The sequence below is a fragment of the Somniosus microcephalus genome, unplaced genomic scaffold, assembly GCF_052327205.1.
Source record: "Somniosus microcephalus isolate GS21.2 unplaced genomic scaffold, FLI_Smic_1.0 unresolved_chr9, whole genome shotgun sequence".
NCBI lineage: Eukaryota > Metazoa > Chordata > Chondrichthyes > Squaliformes > Somniosidae > Somniosus > Somniosus microcephalus.
The window spans coordinates 29964635-29986564 of NW_028225187.1; positions in this window are offsets into that span (position 1 = coordinate 29964635).

Sequence of the window (21930 nt, forward strand, 5' to 3'; positions counted from 1 at the left end):
CTTCTCTGCCATTCAATGAGATCATGGCTGATCATTCAAATTCAGTACCCTGTCCCTGGTTTCTCCCCATATCCCTAGATCCCTTTAGCCTTAAGAAATATATCCAAATCCTTCTTGAATATATTTAATGAATTGCCCTCAAATGACTTCTGTGGTAGAGAATCCTGCAGGTTCACCACTCTCTGGGTGAAGAAATTCCTCCTCATCTCCATCCTAAATGGCTTACCCCTTATCCTTAGACTGTGAACCATGGTTCTGGACTCCCCGGCCATCGGGAACAACCTTCCTGCATCTAGTCTGTCTAGTCCTGTTAGAATTTTATTAGTTTCAATGAGATCCCTTCTCATTCTTCTAAACTCCAGAGAGTACAAGCCCAATCGACCCAATCTCTCCTCATACGTCATTCCCGCCATCCCAGGTATCAGCCTGGTGAATCTTCGCTGCATTCCCTCCAAGGCAAGAACATCCTTCCTCAGATAAGGCGACCAGAACTGCACACAATACTCAAGATCTTCCCTGATTTTCAATTCTATCCTTGTAGAAATTAACCAAAATGGTCTATTTGGTTTTTATGGGCTTATTTACCTGCTTCGCTACTTTTAGTGATTTGTATATGAGTGCCCCCAGATTCCACTGCTCCTCTGCCCCATTTAGGCACTTATTTTCAATGGAGTATGTAGCCTCCTGATGCGTTCTACCTAAACTTGCCACCTTACACTTCTATGTACATATATAGAACGTTATTTGCCAATTACACGCCCAATCTTCAGGTTTATTAATATCTTCCTGCATATGTTGTGGGCCTCCTATGTTTTAATTACAATAACCAATGTGGTGTTACCCGTAAATGTTGTTATTATACTTCTCCAGAGGGACAGGTGGGCAGGAACCTGATAGAGTGTGTTCTGGCAGTGTCCCTGACCCCAGATGTCCCACTCAGCAATGTTACAGGAGTTCCACTGTTAGTGATGCAACTTGCATCAATCATCCTCAATTCTACTAAGTCAATCCAATGTCATTATATGTTTGTTTTTTTATACAGGAAAAGAAACATTGGAAAAAACGTTGTCTCCAGATCGCCACAACAGACAGAACATGGTCATTATGGCCTTGGATTGAATTTCTGTTTCAAGGGTGTTTTTTTTAAACCTTTGCAGAAGAGATTGCTTGCCTGCATCGCAGATAATTTGCTACTATATTTCTTTTAAAGTACAGCTATGTCTGTTTTGATGTTATTCCCTCTCTAATATATAGGCTACAGCAACAAATCCGCACTGAACACTTTACACTTATTTTAGCAGAACATGTAGGAGAATCAGGAAGAACAGGACAATTTCTGTGAAGTAGAAATTGATCTGTGTGAAGCGCCTTGGTGGGAGAGATGAGCTGAGCCAGAGGACCCAGTGATTCCTCCTGATTAATTGGCTATTGATATCTGCGAGGATCACATAAAACCTTCCTCGGATGCTCCCACACAGGAGGAATCAATTGCTCAAGAAACAGAAGTAGGACAGGAACAGACACGTAAACTTTTACAGGTTAGGGAACAGTCCAGCAGACTGCAGGCCCAAATTACATCTGGATATGTCTAAATACGTCATATTCTCAATGAAAGTAGAGCAAATGTTAACGAAAGTGTCCTAGAAATGTGTCTAGGGCCCCAAACATCCCTTCCAGGTGAAACAGCGATTTACTTGTACTTCTTGCAATCTAGTATACTGTACTCGCTGCTCACGATGTGATCTCCTCTATATTGGGGAGACCAAACGCAGAATGGGTGACAGCTTTGCGGAACACCTCCGTTCAGTCCGTAAGGGTGACCCCGAGCTTCCGGCCTCCTGTCATTTTAATTCACTGCCCCAGTCCCACTCGGACCTCACTGTCCTCGGCCTTTTGCATTGTTCCATGGAAGCTCACCATAAACTCAAGGAACAGCACCTCGTCTCCTGATTAGACTCTTTACAGCCTTCTGGACACAATATCGAGTTCAACAATTTCAGATCATAACCTCGGCCCCTATTACATTTTTACCTATATTTTTTATCCACACCTTTGTTTTGGCCCTTCCCCCCCCACCCTTTCTTTATTTTTCTCTCTCCCACATGGCAGCTGTCTCCCATTCTGCCAGCGCATTTCACACCTAATCTAGAGCTGTCTTTTGTCTCCACTAGTCCTATCACCATCTCGTCTCGTTTTCAATACCTCTTAATGTCTCTTCACTTCTCTTTTGTTCTCTCCCAGCCTGGCCTCTTAATCTGTTTCATTTCCTGTGCTTCTTTAGTCATGAAAAAGGGTTTTGACCCGAAACGTTGATTCTATTTTCTCTCCAGCATTTTCTGTTGTTAATTCGGATTTCCAGCATCTGCAGTATTTTGCTATAGTGCAAGAAATGTGATGGGCAGTTAATAGAAATAATGGAAGCAAACCTTCAAGAGAATCAAGAGAATGAACGCCTACTGAACAGGAATTGGCAATATCTCTGATACAAATGGAACAAGATAGGCTGAAACGTTGAACGGAAGTGCATATTTGAAGGGGAAGATTAATAAAATTGATGGGAAAGGATCATTAGTGGAAGGCAATGAGTCACGGCTGATATTCACAGGAACTGTACAGTTAATAATATGGAAACAAATGACACAGCATCTGCCCAGCTCCAACCTCTTTGGCTTCGGATCTTATCACAATGAATCGTTATTTCTTACTATCAAAGAACCTGATCAAAGTCAGACTAGCAAAGTAACGGAAGGAACATCCTGACACCCGAAGATGGGGCATTGATGTCTTTTTATTCTGAATTCTGAGGGATCCACGGCAAGAATGTAAAATCTGTTGGTGATGTTGGGAAAAACTGCACACAGGAATGCGGGAATGGCCTTAAAGTCCTTTGAACGGATGGTGTATGAGGTTGGAACAGTGCAGTCGGCGCAGACACCACAGTGTTGGGTGTGGCTCAGTTGGTAGCCCACTCGCCTCTGAGTCAGAAGGTTGCGGGTTCAAGTTCTCACTTCGAAGAAGAGCTGGGCAGTTTTTCCCAGTGTCCTGTCCAATGATTATCCTTCAATTCACATCATTAAAAAACAAATAATCTGGTCATTATCACATTGCTGTTTGTGGGATCTTGTTGGGTGCTAATTGGCTAGCACGTTTCAAACTTTATAACAGTGACTATAGTCCAAAAGTACTTCATTGGCTTTAAAGTGCATTGAGACGTCGGGTGTTCGTGCAAGGCGCTATATAAATGCAAGTCTTTCTTTCAGACTGATTGTTGTGGATGAGGAATACAAATGAATTAGGGGCACATTCTTCAGCCTCAAGCTAAATGTGAAGCCAAGGAAGATTGGAGTGTACTTGAACTATCAGGGTGGACTGGTGCTTACGATATGCCTCATCTCTGCCAATTCATTGATGCGTTTTCTGAGAAACTCCACCGTAACTACTCTCTTGTAGTGAACAACAATCTGAGAACCGCTGAAAATCTGCAGGATTAAGTTTAAATTGACTGCTTTCATTTCTTGCATCTGCCTTTCAGTTTCTCATTCCTGGCTCATCCCAGGAACAATTCATGTTGTTATGCACTTTGTAATCAGAGTTTAACTAATATGTCTTCAAGCGGTTGAACTCAATAGTTTGCACGATTGTATTGATACTGGCCTGAGCTTATAATTCTGATCCACGATAACCTCAACGTTGCACTGAAGTGTCAGCCTGGGCTCATTGCTAGAACTCTGGCTCACACTTGTGCACATAATGTAGCCTGGCAGTTGAGGGATGCCCTTTGTGAGATGCTGTCTTCCTGATGAGAGGTGAACCAAAGTCCTGTTCACTTTCTCACAAGGGGGTAACAGATCTCACTGCACTAGTTAAAGAAGAGCAGGGCATTTCTCCCCGGCTGTTCTGGTGACATTGATCTGTTGACACACAGCCCTCAAACTGATCATCTACTCATTTATCTCATTGCTGTTTATAGGACCTTGCTGTGAGGAAATTGGCAGCCACGTTTCCCCACGGTACTACAGTGACCACATTTCATAATCATTTTAATTGGCAGTAATCAGTCGTTCCCTCGGCCCGTGACAGTTGCTAAATAAATTGAATTCATTGCGAATTGTTTCTATGGATGGAAATTTGAACGTGAATTCATATATATATAATCTCAGCTGTATGCCATGTCTCAAAATTTCACAAAAATTTACCTTTGATTTCGAGTGAATTCTGTATCAGGTTTATTGTTTCTAAGTTAAGATGTGCATAACTTATGGATTGGGAAAGAGAGGGAGGCTTTTGGCAGATACAAAGGACTAAAAACAGTGGAAGCCCTAGAGGAGTGTAGAAAGTGCAGGGGGGTTATTGAAAAGAAATTAGGAGAGCGAAGAGATGGCATGAAAGCACACTGGTGGGCAAAATAAAGGAAAATTCCAAGGTGTTTTATAAGTATATTAAGTTCAAGAGTTAAACCAGGGAAAGAGTAGGGCCCATTTGGGACTAAAGTGGCAGCCTGTGTGTAGAGTCAGAAGATGTTGGTGAGGTTTTAAATGAATATTTTGCACCTGTGTTCATTATGAAGATGGACGATTTAGGCATATAAATCAGGCAGGGGGATTGTGATATACTTGAACAAATTCGTATTGAGTTGGAGGAGGTGCTAGCGGCTTTAGTGGGCTTAAAAGTGGGTAAATCCCCAGCCCCAGACGAGATGTATCCCAGGCTGCTGTGTGAGGCAAGGCAGGAGATTGCAGGGGCTCTGACACAAATGTTCAGTACCTCTCTGGCCATAGGGGAGGTGCCAGAGGACTCGAGATCAGCTAATGTAGTACCATTATTCAAGAAGTGTAGTAGGGCTAAACCATGGAATTAGAGGCCACTGAGCCTAACATCAGTGGTAGGGAAATTATTGGAAACAATTTTGAGGGACTGAATTAGTCTCCAATTGGAGAGGCAAGGATTAATCAGGAATAGCAAGCATAGCATTGTCAGGGGGAAATCATATCTAACCAATTTGATTGAAACTTTCGAGGGGGTGAGTAGGTGTGTGGATGAGGGCAGTGCAGTTGATGTAGTCTACATGGACTTCAGTAAAGCTTTTGACAAACTCCCACGTGGGAGCCTGGTCAAGTAGATAAGAGCCCATGGGATCCAGGGCAATTTGGCACATTGGATCGAAAATTGGCTTAGTGGCAGGAGGCAGAGGGTGATTGACGAAGGTTGTTTTTGTGACTGGAAGTTTCTGTCCAGTGATGTACCACAGTGATCGGTGCTTATTCCTTTGTTGTTTGTAGTGTACATTAATGATTAATATATGAATGTAGGAGGTATGATCAGTAACTTCACAGATGACATGAAAATTGGTGGAGTGGTAAATACGGAGGAGGGAAGCCTCAGGCTACAGGATGACATAGACAAGTTGGTTACATGGGCAGAACAGTGGCAATGGAATATAACCCTGAAAAGTGTGAGGTGATGCATTTTGCGAGGATTAACAAGGCCAGGGAATACACGATGAATGGTAGGACCCTAGGAAGGAGAGAGGATCAGAGGGACCTTGGTGTGCATGTACATAGATCCCTGAAGGCAGCAGGGCAGGTAGATACGGCGGTTAAAAAAGGATATGGGATACCTGCCTTCATTACCCGAGGCATAGAATATAAGAGCAGGGAGGTTATGTTGAAGTTGTACGGAACTCTGGTTAGGCTACAGCTTGAATACTGTGTGCAGTTCTGGTCGCCACACTTTAGGAAGGATGTGATTGCATTGGACATGGTGCAGAGGAGATCCACCAGGATGTTACCTGGGCTGGAGTGCTTCAGCTATGAAGAGAGACTGGACAGGCTGGGCTTGTTTTCCTTAGAGCAGATAAGGCTGAGGGGGGACCTGATTGAGGTGTACAAAATTATGAGGGTTATAGATAGTGTAGATAAAAATGAACTTTTCCCCTTAGTAGAGGGGTCAATAACCAGGGGGCATAGTTTCAAGGTAAGGGGCAGGAAGTTTAGAGGGGATTTGAGGAAAAACCTTTTCACCCAGAGGGTGGTTGGAATGTGGAACTCACTGCCTGAAACAATGGTAGAGGCAGGAACCCTCACAACATTCAAGAAGCATTTAGATGATCACTTGAAATGCCATAGCATACAAGGCTACGGGCCAAGTGCTGGAAAATGGGATTAGAATAGACAGGGCTTGATGGCCAGCATGGACACGATGGGCCGAAGGGCCTCTCTCTGTGCTGTATAACTCTATGACTCTATGACTCTATAACAGAAACAGCTTCCGGGTTCTAACGTTCATCAGAAACACCGAATTTTATTGTTAATATTTATGGGGTTGTTACTCTCTGAATAACAGGAACAAGCAATAAACTCTGATACCTCTAGACGTGATTATTCCAACACAATTGCTGGCCAGCCTGCCACGTTCTACCCTCTGTAAAGTTGATGTCATTCGGCTGCCAGTGTCCTAACTCACACCAAGTCCCATTCACCTCTGTGCTCGCTGACTTTCATTGGCTCCCGCTTAAGCAACACCTCGATTTAAAAATTCTCATCCTTGTTTTTGAATCCCTCAATTGCCTCGCCTATATCAATCTTTGTAATCTGCTTCAGCCCCACAACCCCCCGAGATATTTGCGCTCCCCTAATTCTGGCCTCTGGAGCATCCCTGATATTATTCGCTCCAACATTGGTGGCCGTCCCTTCAGCTGACTGGGCCCTAAGCTCTGCAATTCCCTGCCTAAACCTCTCCGCCTCTCTACCACACTTACCCCCTTGAAGATTCTCTTTATAACATATCTATTTGACCAAAATTTTGATCATCTGTCCTAATATCACCTCATGTGGCTCGATGTCAATTTTTGTTTGATAACGCTCCTGTGAAGCACCTTAGGACGTTTAACAAAGTGAAAGGGACTATATAATTCCTTGCTGTTCTTCTTGTAGAACTAAATGATGAACTCATGGTTGCTGAAGTTGAACACATGTCCTTTGACGTCAGAAAACTACTAGGCACTTGGTCTGTGTATTAAACAGAGCTTTAATCAACTGTTTTTCAACATGGAGATCTAGTTGGGTCTTTCACTAGTTCCTGTTAAAGAATGTCCTGCACAAGCTGGGCACATGCCCGATTATTTATACTCTCCCTGGACAGCGCCACCAGCAGGCCACCCAGTATTATTACATCAGTCATTTTCACATGAATGACAAGATTCATGTCATCCTTTATGAGAAAGAGCGAATGAGCTCATGGACAGAGTCTAGCTCGCAGTGCTAACAGTTACAGTGATGGACAAACACAAGATGTATCTTGTCACGTGTTCGTTCTTGAACCCCGTTGTTTTTCGAGATCACGTGGATATTTTCCTGCAGACTTTCAACTTACTGCCACATAGAGAAGTTGAAGCGAATAGCATGGTTGCATTTAAGGGGTGGCTGGTGAAGTACATGAGAGAGAAAGGATTTGAAGGATATGCTGATAGATTTAGATGAAGTCAGGTGGGAGGAGCTTTGTGTGGATCATAAGCACTTCCAGAGACCATTTGGAGCAAATGGTCTATTTCTGTGCTATTAAATCTATGTAAGTTTAGGTAATTTTTCACTGAGGTTAGTTCTTAGATTTTAATTCCTTTCAAAGTATGTTGGCTTATCCAGACACTTGGGTAACCATTTGCCCAATGTCCATTAAGGAGGGAAGCTTGCTGTCCATTCCCGGTATGGCCTACATGTAACTCCATCGATATAGTTGATTCTGACCTTCAATCTGAAGCCGCACAGCAAACAACGCCGTTGTACCAAATCGCTGGAAAGGAAAAAAAAATAACTGTACATGACGCATCCCTCCACTGCGACAGGCATCAAAGCAAGACACTACAAAAGGCACACCAAGCGCAGTCTGACCCTACAAAAGCCTCCTCACTACCTGATGCCAAAGATGCGAGAGCTGTCTCAAACTATAGTCAGGTATCAGTCTGATATAATGATTCTTACAGAATCACACCTTTTGCCAACGTCCGAGATTCCTCCCTCAACATCCTTGGTTATGTCCTTTCCCCCGACAGGACAGAAGCCCCAGAGATGGGAGCACAGTGAAATACAGTTGTGGGGAGTTCCCCTAGGAGTCCTCAACATTGACCACAGCCCCATGAAGTCTCAAGATATCAGGTCAAACATAAGAAAGGAAACAACATGTTGATTACCACCTACCGCCTTCCATCAGCTGCTGGATCAATATTCCTCAAAGTTGAATGCCAGCTCTGAGTTGAGCAAGGACAAAGAATGTCCTCTGGTGGGATGACTTGATTGTCCATTAGCATGTGTGGCTCATACATCCGTCACCGACCAAGCTGACAGAGTCCTGAAGTACATAGATGTCAGTGAGATAAGCAACACGAGGAAATAGGTGACTTGACCTCGTCCTCTACAATATCCTGACACAGATGCACCAGTCCATGTTTGTTTTGTCACAGATAACTGTTGTGTCCATGTATAATAAGAGACAGACTGCAGGAGAAACGGTACAACAGGTGTTTACTCAACGTGGCACAGTGGAACTGCCTGTACAGATTACTACGCAGTGCTATATACAGGTGTGGTCACTGCCAGTACAACAGTATACATGATCTGTAAAAAGCAGTTCCCCCCTTAAAGGTATATACATTACAATTCCTCCCCTTTTAGATTAACAGAACCATATCACTCATTTAACAATTAAATATCAAACTAATTACAATTAACACTTTTAAAATGCAACATTAGCTGAAAATAGTCTATTTATATATTCAGTCTTTGGGGAGGCCTCCTGATCCTTTCTGGATAGCGCCTTTCCCGAGTGTCTTGCTCTTGGTGCGGAGGCGATTCTGGCCCTCTGTCATCGGTTGGTTCATCAGCTTCCGATGCTACTGTTTCTGGGGTAGATGCGACCAGTACGTCGGGTTCATCACCAGGTACGTATGGGCGAGGCATGGGGTTGACTTGCTTCTGTGACTCTAGGATCTGGTCTGCATGGCGTCTCATGATGCTCTCCCCAACGTCCACTGTGTACATTACTGGGCCATGCCATGTGCATATCGTTCCTGGCTGCCATTTTTCTGTTCTGTAGTCGCGGGCCAAGACTGGTTGCCTTACATTGAAGCTCCTTGTTGGCTTCTCATGGATGTGCTGGAATTGCTTACTCTCAACATCTCTTTGTACATTTGGTCTGAGCAAATCCAGGCGAGATTTAACCTTCGGTTAAAGAACATCATGGCTGGGGCCTGGTTGGTGACTGCATGTGTCGCATTCCGGTAGGCGAACAGGAAATTGTCCACCTTGTGCTGCAGCGGAATGTTGTCATTGTACATAGCCTTTATTGCCTTCTTAAAGGTTTGTACGAACCTCTCAGCCAATCCATTTGTGGCTGGATGATACGGGGCGGATGTGAATTGCCTTACCCCATTCTTTTTCAAGATCCTCCGGAAATCTTCGGACACAAATTGTGGTCCGTTGTCGGAGCAAATCTGTTCTAGCAAGCCATTCCTGGCAAAAATGGTCCCTAGGACTGCAATAGTTTTCTCCGTGGTGGTGGAGGACATTTTGATGACCTCAGGTCATTTTGAGTGCGCATCCACAGCTATTAAAAGCATTGAGTCCATGAATGGACAAGCAAAATCAATATGCACCCGTTGCCATGGTGATGAGGGCCACTCCCATGGGTGTAGAGGGGCCTGCGGTGGTGCATTTTGGACTTTCTGGCATTCTGAGTAGCTCTTGGCCAGGTCCTCGATTTGTTTATTAATTCCCTGCCACCACACATAAGCCCTGGCTAGGCTTTTCATTTTTACCCCTCCCAGATGACCCTCATGAAGCTCATTGAGCACTCTATCCCTTAACTTGGGTGGAATTACCACTCGGGATCCACACATCAAGGTCCCCCGGCACACTGACAGCAGTTCTCTCCTTGTCGAGTATGCTGGCAACAGTGAGTCGCCATGTGCTGGCCATCCCTTCACCGTCAAATCATATACCCGAGACAGTGTCGGGTCATTTCGGGTTTCATTTTTGATACATGTGTTAGTTACCGGTAGGTATTCAACTATAGTCGAATGGAATATTTCGACAGGATCCGCTGCTGGTGCTTCCTCCACAGTAGGCAGTGGCAGGGGTGATAGCCCATCAGCATTTCAATGCTGTTTCGTGCCCTTATATTCAAGCTCATAGTGGTGCGCCCCGAGAAAAAGTGACCATCTTTGTAGTCGTTGCGCAGTCATAACCAGAACGCCCTTCTTCGGATTAAAATGGAGACAAGAGGCTGGTGATCAGTCAGCAAGGTGAATTTCTGCCCGTGCAGATAGTGATTGAACTTTTTCACTCCCCACACTAGGCTGAGGGCCTCCCCGTCAATCTGGGTGTAGTTACACTCGGCTGAGGTTAGTGATCATGACGCAAAGGCTATTGGCCTCTTTGAGCCGTCTGAGAATTTGTGCGATAGCACCGCTCCAATGCCGTAGGGTGACGCACCACATGCCAACCGAATTGGCAATGCCGGGTTGTAATGGGCCAATACCTCTTTCGATGTGATTAGTGTTTTGCTCTTCTGGAAAGCTCATCTACATTCGTCACTCCACTTCCATGGCACCCCAGTTTGCAGTAGGGTGTTCAGTGGGTGTAGTATTGTAGACAAATTTGGCAAGAACTTATGGTAGTAGTTTACCAGCCCGAGGAACGACCTCAGTTGTGACACATTTTCCAGTGCTGGAGCCTTGACTACAGCCTTAATCTTCTCTGGGGATTATGTAACCTCTCTTTATCGTTAACGTGGCCACAATACGAAATATGTTTTCTAAAAAACTCGCATTTGGGGCGGTTAGCTCGGAGCCCATATTCCTGCAATCTAGTGAGCATCTGCTCCAGGTTGGCAAGGTGATCACTGTCATTTTCGCCCGTGACCAGAATGTCGTCAAATATCACTGGGTCCCTGGGATCCCTTGCAAGACTTCTTCCATTGCCCTCTGCCAAAGAGCCAGAGCTGATGCTACCCCGAATACCAGCCGGTTGTATTGGTAGAGACCTTTATGAGTGTTGATTGTGAGGTATTTTTTTGATGCTTCTTCTACCTCCATTTGCAGATACGCCTGGGCCAGATCAATCCTAGTGAAGCGTTTCCCTCCTGATAGCGAGGCAAAAATATCTTCAATCTGTGGAAGTGTATATTGTACGGTGTGAAGTACCGGGTTCACTGTTACCTTAAAGTCCCCACAGATGCGAACTTTCCTTGGTTCCCCAGGCGTGCTGCTCAACGACTTTTTGAACTCAGGGACGATGGGTTTAGCCCACTCACTCCAGTCTACCTTGGACAGTACACCTGAACGTTCCAGACTCTCCAGCTCTGCTTCGACGGCTGGGCGGAATGCATAAGGTACCGGTCTGCTTAAAAAATTTTGGGCTTGCGTTTTCTTCAATTTAAATCGTCTCTGTCATGCCTTTTAGTGTTCCGAGTCCTTGCTGGAACACTTCTTTCGCATCAGTTAGGATCTTTGACAGTCGCCCAGGTGTGACGTCATCATCCTTTTTGTCAGCCACAGTCAGTGCCTGTATGGAATGCCAATCCAGTTGCATTTTCTGGATCCATTCACGTCCCAGTAATGGTGGTCCTCCATCTTGCAATACATACAGGTCTAGTTTTGGTGTTTCCTTACCGTTATATATAACGGTCACCCTTATTTTTCCTTTGGGGTAGAATTTTTGCCCCGTGTACATCTTCAAAATAATTTTTGTGTCTCTCAAGAGTATGTGTGAGAATAGCCACTCGTGGTCCCATCGGTTTATGACTATTAGGGCTGATCCTGTGTCCAATTCCATCTTTACCTGGACTTCTGCTATCTTGAGAGTGACCCAAATGGTTCGGTGATCCTCTGTTGTGATCACAGTCCGTGTATAATAAGACACAGACTGCAGGAGAAACGGTACAACAGGTGTTTAATCAACGTGGCTCACAGTGGAACTGCCTGTACAGATTACTACTCAGTGCTATATACAGGTGTGGGCACTGCCGGTACTACAGTATACATGAGCTGTAAAATGTTGTTCCCCCCTTAAAGGTATATACATTACAATTACAACCTCACATTTCTCGTGAAGGTTAATTCCCGTTTTTGCACTGAGGTCACCCACCAGCTTGTCGTGAGACACTGTCACCTTTTTGAATGGGACAGGTTAAGAACAGAGCCAGCAGCTCAGAATGGGGAAACCATGAGGTATTCCAGCACAAGCTGTTGCCTCATGTCCCACCATATCTCTCACATCTCCAACGCCCTCCAGCCAGATCAACAAACCTGGTTTAATAACGTTTGTCGAAGATGGTGGGTGTGGCAGCGTCACGCGTACCTGAACATGAGGTGACAATCAATTGACGCTACAACACAGGACAATATTGACCTTAAACAGTGGATGCAGCATGCTTCACATGGAGCCCGGCGAGCCCACATCCAACGGACCAGGGTATCACTGTGCAGTCCTCTCGCACCCAGTCCTCTATGGTGCCTTGCTTTTGTACTCTTTGCCACTTTGAATCCCTGCGGACACCCGCTCACATATGATAGCTGAATTAGCGATGGGATTTGCGTGTTTTGCTGGTCAATTGGGCTGTGATTAATTACATTCCTATAATCGGATTATTGCCTCATTACTGATAGGCTCTTGTGATCTATCGATGGGGATTCCGTGTTTATTTTGTGGGACTAGTCTTGATTGGGGTGGGTGGGAAGAGTTGCTTCCCCCAAAGACAGTAGTAAACCAGTTGGATTTTTTCAACAATCCAGCATGTTTTGCTGATTACTTTTGCAGATGCTGACAAAACAAGAGCAGTGATGAGAACATGACATCCATTTTAATCGGTCAGTACCCTCAGCAGTACACCAACCTTCTCCATCTCGTTGTATGGTCGGATGGTGCAGTAACTGGACAATCTTCTAATGAGACCACTTGTTGGAACTGATTTGGATGGGATATTATTTGATTTTTTTGACTTTATTTCAGTAACTACGAAGATAGAAGCTGCTGGTTTAATTCCGCACACTGGGAAAGACATTCCAAAACATTGGATGATCAGCCATGATCTCACTGAATGGCGGAGTAGGCTCGAGGGGCCGAATGGCCTACTCATGCTCCTATCTTCTATGTTTCTATGTTTCTCTCTCTCCCCCTCTCTCTCTTTCTCACTCTCACTTTCTCTCTCTGTCTGTCTCTCTCTCTCTCTGTCTCGCTGTCTTTCTCTCTCTCTGTCACGCTGCCTTTCTCTCTGTCTTTCTCTCTCTCTCTATCCCTCCCTCTCTCTCACTGTGTCTCACTGTCTCTCTTTCTCTCTCTCTCTCGCTCTCTCTCTCTCTGTCTCTCTCTCTCTCTCTGTCTCGCTGCCTTTCTCTCTGTCTTTCTCTCTCTCTCTCTATCCCGCCCTCTCTCTCACTGTGTCTCACTGTCTCTCTTTCTCTCTGTCTCTCTCTCTCTGTCTCTCTCTCTCTCTCTCTCTCTCTCTCTCTCTCTGTCTCTCTCTCTGTCACTCTCTCTGCTGGCTGTTTGCTGCAGCAACCCTGATGAAATTCCAATATCCTGCCATTTCGCCAAAGCCCTGTATTTGCCTCCGCTTAAAACATGTAAATTCTTACCCGTTAAACAAGTCAATACAACCTGCTTGTAGTTGCTGCTGGTGTTGCTAATGTAGCCGGGTCCCTCCTTTTATTCCTCGACTTTCAATTAAAAACTATTGAATGGTAATTGCCCACTTATTGCTGCTTATTTTCCTTTTCTCAATTATATTAATTAAGAGTCAGTGGCAGCGTGGATATAAAATCAACTCAGGGTCAGAAAGAAGTGAGTGGTGCTGAAGGCTTGTTTTTCAGACTGGAGAGAAGTATGTAGGGGGTTCCCCATGGGTCGCTTATTGAGACCTCTGCTCTTGTTCCTATATATTAACGACCTGGACTTGGGGTTAAAGGGCATCATTTCAAATGTGCAGAGACCTGGCTGCTGAAATGTAATGCAGGGAAGTGACGCCTGTTGGATGGAAGAATGAGGTGAGACAATATAAATAGCTTGGTGTAATTTTAAAGGGTGTGCAGGAGCAGATAGACCTGGAGGTTTACGTACACACATCTTTGAAGTTGGCAGGCCAATTGTAAAGGCTGATAAAAAGTATACCGTATCATGGGATTTATAAATAGAGCCATAAAGTAGAGATGAATAATTATGAGGTGATGCTAAATCATTACACATCATTTTTGGGGCTCAGATGGAACATTGTGTCCAGTTCTGGCCATCAGATTTTACAAAGGATGTAAAAGACTTGGAAAGGGTGCAGAGAAAATTTAACAGATTGGAAACAGATGAGGAACTTCGATGATGTGGACATAGTAGAGAAGCAGGGTGATGTTCTCTATGCAGCGGGGAAGGGCAAGGGGTTTTAATAGAGTTACATAGATACATAGATACATAGAAGATAGGAGCAGGAGTAGGCCATTCGGCCCTTCGTGCCTGCTCCGCCATTCAATGAGATCATGGCTGATCCTTTAATTCAGTATCCCGTCCCCGCCTTCTCTCCGTAACCCTTAACCCCTTTTGCCCGTAGAAATATATCTAATTCCCTCTTAAATATATTTAATGAGCTGGCGTACACTGCCCTCTGTGGCAATGAGTTCCACAGGTTCACCACTCTCTGAGTGAAGAAATTCCCCCTCATCTCTGTCCTAAATGGTTTAGCCCTTATCCTTAAATTATGTCCTCTAGTTCTGTTCTCACCCGCCAAGGGAAACATTCCTTCTGCATCCAGTCTGTCTAGACCTGTCAGAATTTTATACACTTCTATGAGGTCCCCTCTCAATCTTCTAAACTCCAGTGTGTACATCCCTAAACTACATAGTCTCTCCTCATAGGTCATTCCCGCCATTCCTGGTATCAGCCTGGTGAATCGCCGCTGCACCCCCTCCATGGCAAGAACATCCTTCCTCAGATGAGGCGACCAAAACTGTACACAGTACTCGAGGTGTGGTCTCACCAGTGCCCTGTACAGCTGCAGCAAGGTATCCCTGTTCCTGTATTCTAACCCTTTTGCTATGAAGGCCAGCATACCGTTTGCCTTCTTGACCGCCTGTTGCACCTGCATGCTCGCCTTCAGTGACTGGTGTACAAGAACACCCAGGTCTCTCTGTACTTCCCCCTCTCCCAATCTATTGCCATTTAAATAATAATTTGCCCTCCCGTTCCTGCACCCAAGGTGGATAACTTCGCACTTGTCCACATTATAGTGCATCTGCCATTTATCCGCCCAATCGCCCAGTCTGTCCAAATCGCTCTGGAGCTTCCTGGTCTCTTCCTCTGAGCCCACCCCCCCTCCTAGTTTAGTGTCGTCTGCAAATTTGGAAATGCTGCATCCGACTCCCTGATCCAGGTCATTAATGTAAATTGTGAACAGCTGGGGGCCCAGGACAGATCCCTGTGGTACCCCACTTGTTACTGCCTGCCATTCAGAAAATGAGCCGTTTATTCCAACTCTCTGTTTTCTATCTGACAGCCAGTTCCCTATCCACGCCAATACTTTCCCCTTTATCCCATGAGCCTCAATTTTCCATGCTAATCTTTTATGTGGGACCTTATCGAAGGCCTTTTGGAATTCCAGGTACACCACATCTACTGGCTCTCCCCCATCTATTCTACCAGTTACTCCCTCAAAAAATTCCAATAGATTAGTCAAGCACGATTTACCCTTTGTAAATCCATGTTGACTCTGTCCTATCCTGTCCCCATTTGCTAAGTGCTCCGCTATTTCATCCTTAATGATGGACTCCAGCATTTTGCCCACAACTGATGTAAGGCTTACAGGTCTGTAATTACCTGCTTTTTCCCTACCCCCCTTTTTGAATAGTGGGGTAACGTTAGCTACCCTCCAATCCATGGGCACTGTTCCCGAGTCTAATGAATTCTGAAAAATCATCCTTAGTGCATCCGCTATCTCTAGGGCCACCTCCTTCAGTACCCTAGGATGCATGTTATCAGGCCCTGGGGATTTGTCCACCTTCAATCCCTTTAGCTTCCTTAACACCATATCCTTAGAGATATTGATTTGCGTCAGTTCCTCCTTTGCCAATGTCCCTATTTTTCCCGATATCCCAGGGAGGTTTTTTGTGTCTTCCTTCGTAAAGACTGACCCAAAGTATGCATTTAGTTGATCTGCCATTTCCTTATTTCCCATTATATATTCCCCCGTATCTGACTGCAATGGACCAACTTTGGTTTTCACCAGTCTTTTCCTTTTGATATACTTATAAAAGCTTTTGGAGTTAGTTTTTATATTTTCCGTAAGCTTGTTTTCGTAAGCTATTTTGCCCCTCTTGATTATGCCCTTTGCCCTCCTTTGCTCTATCTTAAACTGTTCCCAATCTTCCGCTCTGGCGCTTTTTTTGGCTATTTTATACGCCCTATCTTTGGATTTTATGCTGTCTCTAATTTCCCCTGTTATCCACGGTTGAGTCACCTTTTTAGATTTCCTTTTATGCCAGATTGGTATAAACAATTTTTGCAATTTTGTCATTCTATCTTTAAATGTTTGCCATTGTTTATCTACCTCCAGTCCTCCCAGGAACGTTGTCCAATCAGACCTACTCAGTTCCCGTCTCATGGCATCATAATTCCCCTTGTTTAAATTCAGGACCTTAGTCTCTGAGTCAATTTCTTCGCTCTCCATTTCGAGTGAGAAATCGATCATGTTATGATCGCTCTGACCCAAGGGTCCCCGTACAACAAGATTACTGATTAGTCCCTTCTCATTGCACAGTACCCAGTCCAATATAGCCTGTTCCCGAGTTGGTTCCTCGACATATTGATCCAGATAACCATCCCTTAAACACTCAAGGAATTCCTCCTCCTCATTATTTTTACTGATTAGGCTAGTCCAATCTATATGTAAGTTAAAGTCACCTATGATGACAGCTGTGCTCTTATTGCACGCTTCTCTAATTTCCCTCGTGATGCCCTCCCTAACCTCTATTTTACTATTTGGAGGCCTATATACCACTCCTATTAATGTTTTTCGCCCCTCGCTATTTCTTAGCTCCACCCATATAGATTCTGTATTAACTGAGTTAATATCCTTCCTTTCAATTGCATTTATCCCCTTTTTTACTAGCAATGCTACCCCTCCTCCCTTTCTTTTTTGTCGATCCTTCCTAAATACTGAATACCCCTGTATGTTAAGCTCCCAGCCCTGCTCACCCTGCAACCATGTTTCCGTAATCCCAATTAGATCATAATTATTAACCTCTATTTCCACAGCTAATTCATCTACCTTGTTCCTGATGCTTCTCGCATTAAGGTATAAAACCCTCAGGCTTTTTTTATGCTCACATTTTTTATGAATTAGTTTGGCCCTTTGTTTTTTGTTCCTCACCCTTTTACCATTTATTTCTGTCTGCCTTTCACTTTCCTCTATTTCACTACATAGGTTTCTAGCCCCCTGCCATACTAGTTTAAATGCTCCCGAGTTGTTCATAATTAGAAATTATTTTGATAATGCAAATCGGAAAATCCGTTTCACTGTCCAGAGATCAGCAACCAGTGGGTGCACATTTAGGGCAGATGGTAAAATCGCCAGAGGGAGTGCTGCACTGTCGGAGGTGCCCTCTTTAGTATGAGATGTTAAACTGAGGCCCCTTCCTCCTCCTTCAGGTGGATGTAAGTTATCCCACACCATGACTCAATGAAGAGCATGGCAGCTGCACTGGTGTCCTGGTCATTATTCCTCACTCAGCCAACCCAAAATAGCATTTGGAAAATCCTCCCGTTTGGGAAGTTGGTGCAAATTTGAGGACAAATTACTAAGATGAAACGCATCGGAGAATAAATTATCAATATGTATATCTTGGGTACAGGTCTGAGAATAAAGCATGAAACAAGATAATTAACTGAGTAATCCTGGCGCCGGCAGTTATAGAAACAGAATAATTAGTCAATGTCTTCCCTGGGCTGAATCACCAACTGCCTGCAGTTCGAGCCAACTTGATTCAGGCATTGCTCAATATAACCTGTTTCCTGTGAAAACTGATATCTCTGCTGAAAGCTGCTGCCGCAAATTCACAGCAACACCATCAGTTGAGGAAGCTGCCTTTAATACACGCTGTTTAGTGCAGAGCAGTGTAGAGAGGGAAGTGTAACTTCTTGACTCACTTCCCTGTGAACTGTGGCTCAGTTGCTAGCACACTCGCCTCTGAGTCAGAAGGTATTGGCTTCACAGTCTCACTCGAGGGTCTTGAGCACATAAAGCCATGCTTGACTTTCTTTTATAAATAAAAGTCTTTTTTTTCAATTTTTTCGCTGTCTTCTTTGCAGATAGATCAGTGCCGCAAGAAGCGATACATTAATAATACAGCTCCCTTCTAATCAATTAGTGAAGGAAAACTGTGACTCAGAGAAGGTGCCTTTATATGTATTGTGGATATCAATCATTACATGTTCAGCAATGTATTCATTTTTCGGTTTAATTTTATGCTTGTCCTGTATATATGTAAGCTTGTCTAAATGCCTCGCTCTCTACCTCTTTCTGTCTCTATATATATATAGTGAGAGAGAGTTTATGAGAGAGAGATACCACAATCTGCATCGTCTATCTGAGAAGAACCTAAAGTGATCATAATTATAAAGGGTTTTGATAGGTTGAATCAGGACAAGCGGTTCCCACTGGCTAGAGATCGTTGACCAGAGGATACACATTTATGGTAATTGGCAAAAAAAGAGGGGAGTTGCAGATATTTTTTAATACCCTATTTATTATTACCTGGAATTCATTGCTTGAAAGGAAAATAGAAACAGATTTCACAGTTAATTTAAGGTAAGTGATTTTATAGTTGAAAATGAAACATTTTAAGGGCTCTGGTGAAAGAACAGGGGAGTGGGTCAACTGAATAGTTCTTTCAAAGAGACTGCACCGGCGCGATGACCACATTCTGTGCTGTTTTATTATATATATACATTAACTTGTAATATGTCTCTGAAAAGTACACAATACACTTCTGATTAACCAAATTGTTTGCTGCATGTCTTTGGAATAATACAGGCTATTATTATCAGAGATGAAATATGCGTGAAGTGATTTGTTCACAATCTATGGGTATTAAACATTGCTTCCTGCTAAATACTGCACTGGATGCAGGTAGGCTACAGTAGGTGAAGCTAATATTAAAACAAATCTGCACTTTGAATAATGTAGTGAGTAATCTTATTGTTGTACTGAAAATTAAACAGGATTGTTGTGTGTTTGGCAATTAAATGTAATAATATGTGTACATATGTATGCAAATATATTCAGATAACATCAACATACTATTAACATAAACTGGAATAGAAATTAATCCCTCTGAGCTTTTCTCTGCGATCCTAAAACAGTCTCTGTTTTTTTAATTAGGGTTTTCAGTCCTTTATCATTGAAACAAGATGTTTAATATTGAAAGATCTGCAGAGAGGCACCGGTAAGTTGTATGAGATTGCCTAAAATGCACTATCATTGTAGGTGATTGTTTCAATACATTGTTTAATATATGCTACAGGCTTATATATACATATATAGGAAAAGGAGGAGGCCATTTCGCCCCTCAAGCCTGTTCTGCCATTCGTTGAGATCATGGTTAATCTGGGATCTATTTCCACAAACCCGCCTTTGGCCCATATCCATTAATTCCTTTGGTTAACGGAAAGCTATCAATCTCCGATTTTAAATTAGCAATTGATCTAGCAACAATTGTCATTTGCGAGAGAGAGTTTCAAACTTCGAACACCATTTGTGTGTATAATTTTGTAATTTCATATTTTCACTCCTGATAGGCCTGGCTCTAATTTTAAGACTATGCCACCTAGTCCAGGAATCCCTAACCAGCGGAAATCGTTTATCTCTATCTATCCTATCTGTTCCCCTTTCTCTCTTGAAAACATCGAACAGATCACCCCCTCACCATCTAAATTTTAGGGAATACATGCCTTATTTGTGTAATCTCTCCTCGTAACTCAATATATTATTTACACACACACACTGGTGTAACATGTCGAATTCATGTTCAGAATGAGTGTGTAGTAATTGTATGTGCTGACAGGTCAGGAAGAGAGTGTTTGAAGACTGGACCTCAAACCCGGCACTAAGCACATGGTCCACAGAGCAGCAGTGATACCCGCCCTGCTGTAGGCCTCAGAGACATGGGCCATGTACAGGAGGCACCTCAAAGCACTGGAAAGGTTCCACCAATGCTGCCTCCGCAAGATCCTGCAAATCCTTTGGCTGTATATGCACGCCAACGTCAGTATTCTCACTCAGGCCAACATCCCTAGCATCGAAGCTCTGAGAACGCTCGATCAGCTCCAATGGACGGGTCACATTGTTTGCCTGCCCGATACAAGACTTTCAAAATAAGCACTCTATTCAGAGCTCTGGAACGGCAAGCAAACCCCAGGTTGGCAGAGGAATTGCTTCAAGGACACCCTCAAAGTCTCCTTCAAAAAGTGTAACATTCCCACCGACACCTGGGATTCCCTGGCCCAAGACCGCACAAAGTGGAGGAGAAGAATCCAGGAAGGCGCCGAACACCTCGGGTCTATTCGCCGGGAGCAAGCGGAAGCCAAGCACAAACAGCAGAAGGAGCGCACGTCAAGCCAAGCACTCCATCCATCTGCCCCTTCAACCACCATCTGCCCCACCTGTGACAGAGACTGTAGGCCCTGCATTGGACTCATCAGTCACCTGTGAACTCATTGTAAATGTGGAAGAAAGTCATCCTCGGTTCTGAGGGACTGCCTATGAAGAAGAAGATTATTCGTTCCTTTAGTAACAACTTGATTAACGTGATATCTGTGTTGCAATCTCGGTTACTACAGCTACAGCCACATCATATCCGTATGTCCAAACCAATGACAAAGGAAATTAAGAAAGAAAACTATCTCGGTCCTTTGGAGGATCCGAAAATTGTGTGTGTTTCGAATTAGAACATGGATACCCTCTCAGTTCTTCTTGGGATCGGTGAGTATGATTCTAGTGTCTGGTAATTTTAACTCCTCGAAGATTTTTATATCAATGTAAAGTTGAAATAGAGAGTTATGCAAACTGTTTGAATTGAGGAACAGTGCACACAGGGCGTTGCTCGCTGCTGTTTTTGTTTCTAATGAGCATAGTCGTTGATACTCGACCTGTATTTGTAATTGTTAAAAGGTGGGCGAGCATTTCACAGGGTACAAACTGGATGATGTTCTCTGGTAGCTTAAACAATAAATCATACAGATGTTTCTCAAGATCTGGACACTCTTCTCGTACAGTTTTAGAAGCGGATTAAAGGAAGTAAGGGCAAGGTATGTGTGGCTGCGATATAACGACTTCAATGACACATTGTCTATCTAACTTACTTCAAACGGCAAGTGCTGGACACACTCAAAAGGTCAGGCATCATCTTTGGAGAGAGAGTAGAGTTATCGTTGAGTTCAACGAACTTTCATCAGAACTGGAAGTTATTACAGATGAGCAGCTTTTAAGAATATAAAGTGCCAGGATAAAGTGGACAGGAAATTAATAAAAGGAGGCAGTCTGTGATAGTTTGGAGGACGTGAGTGATTCAGTGCCAAAATGGATGATGGTGTAAGGCAAATGGGAGTGCTAATGTTGCAAGTCTAGAGACACATATTGGGTGCAGATGATTTTAAATGGTTACAGTAGAACAGCGGGAGGTAAGGGAATCGTGGAAAATCTAACAAGGTGGAGAGGCTTACCCTGGTTCGGGAATGAGGTGGAAGACAGTAGGTAGACTCCCAGGGGTGCGGTTGGTGGTCGGAAATTGGTTCTGGGATGGAAGGGGTGATGGTGGAAGTGTGGGAAAGAGGTTTCTGGGCGTGGTTACCAGTTCCTGCACTTATTTTAAAAGCACTTCATCTCTAATATCTTCTCGTTCTC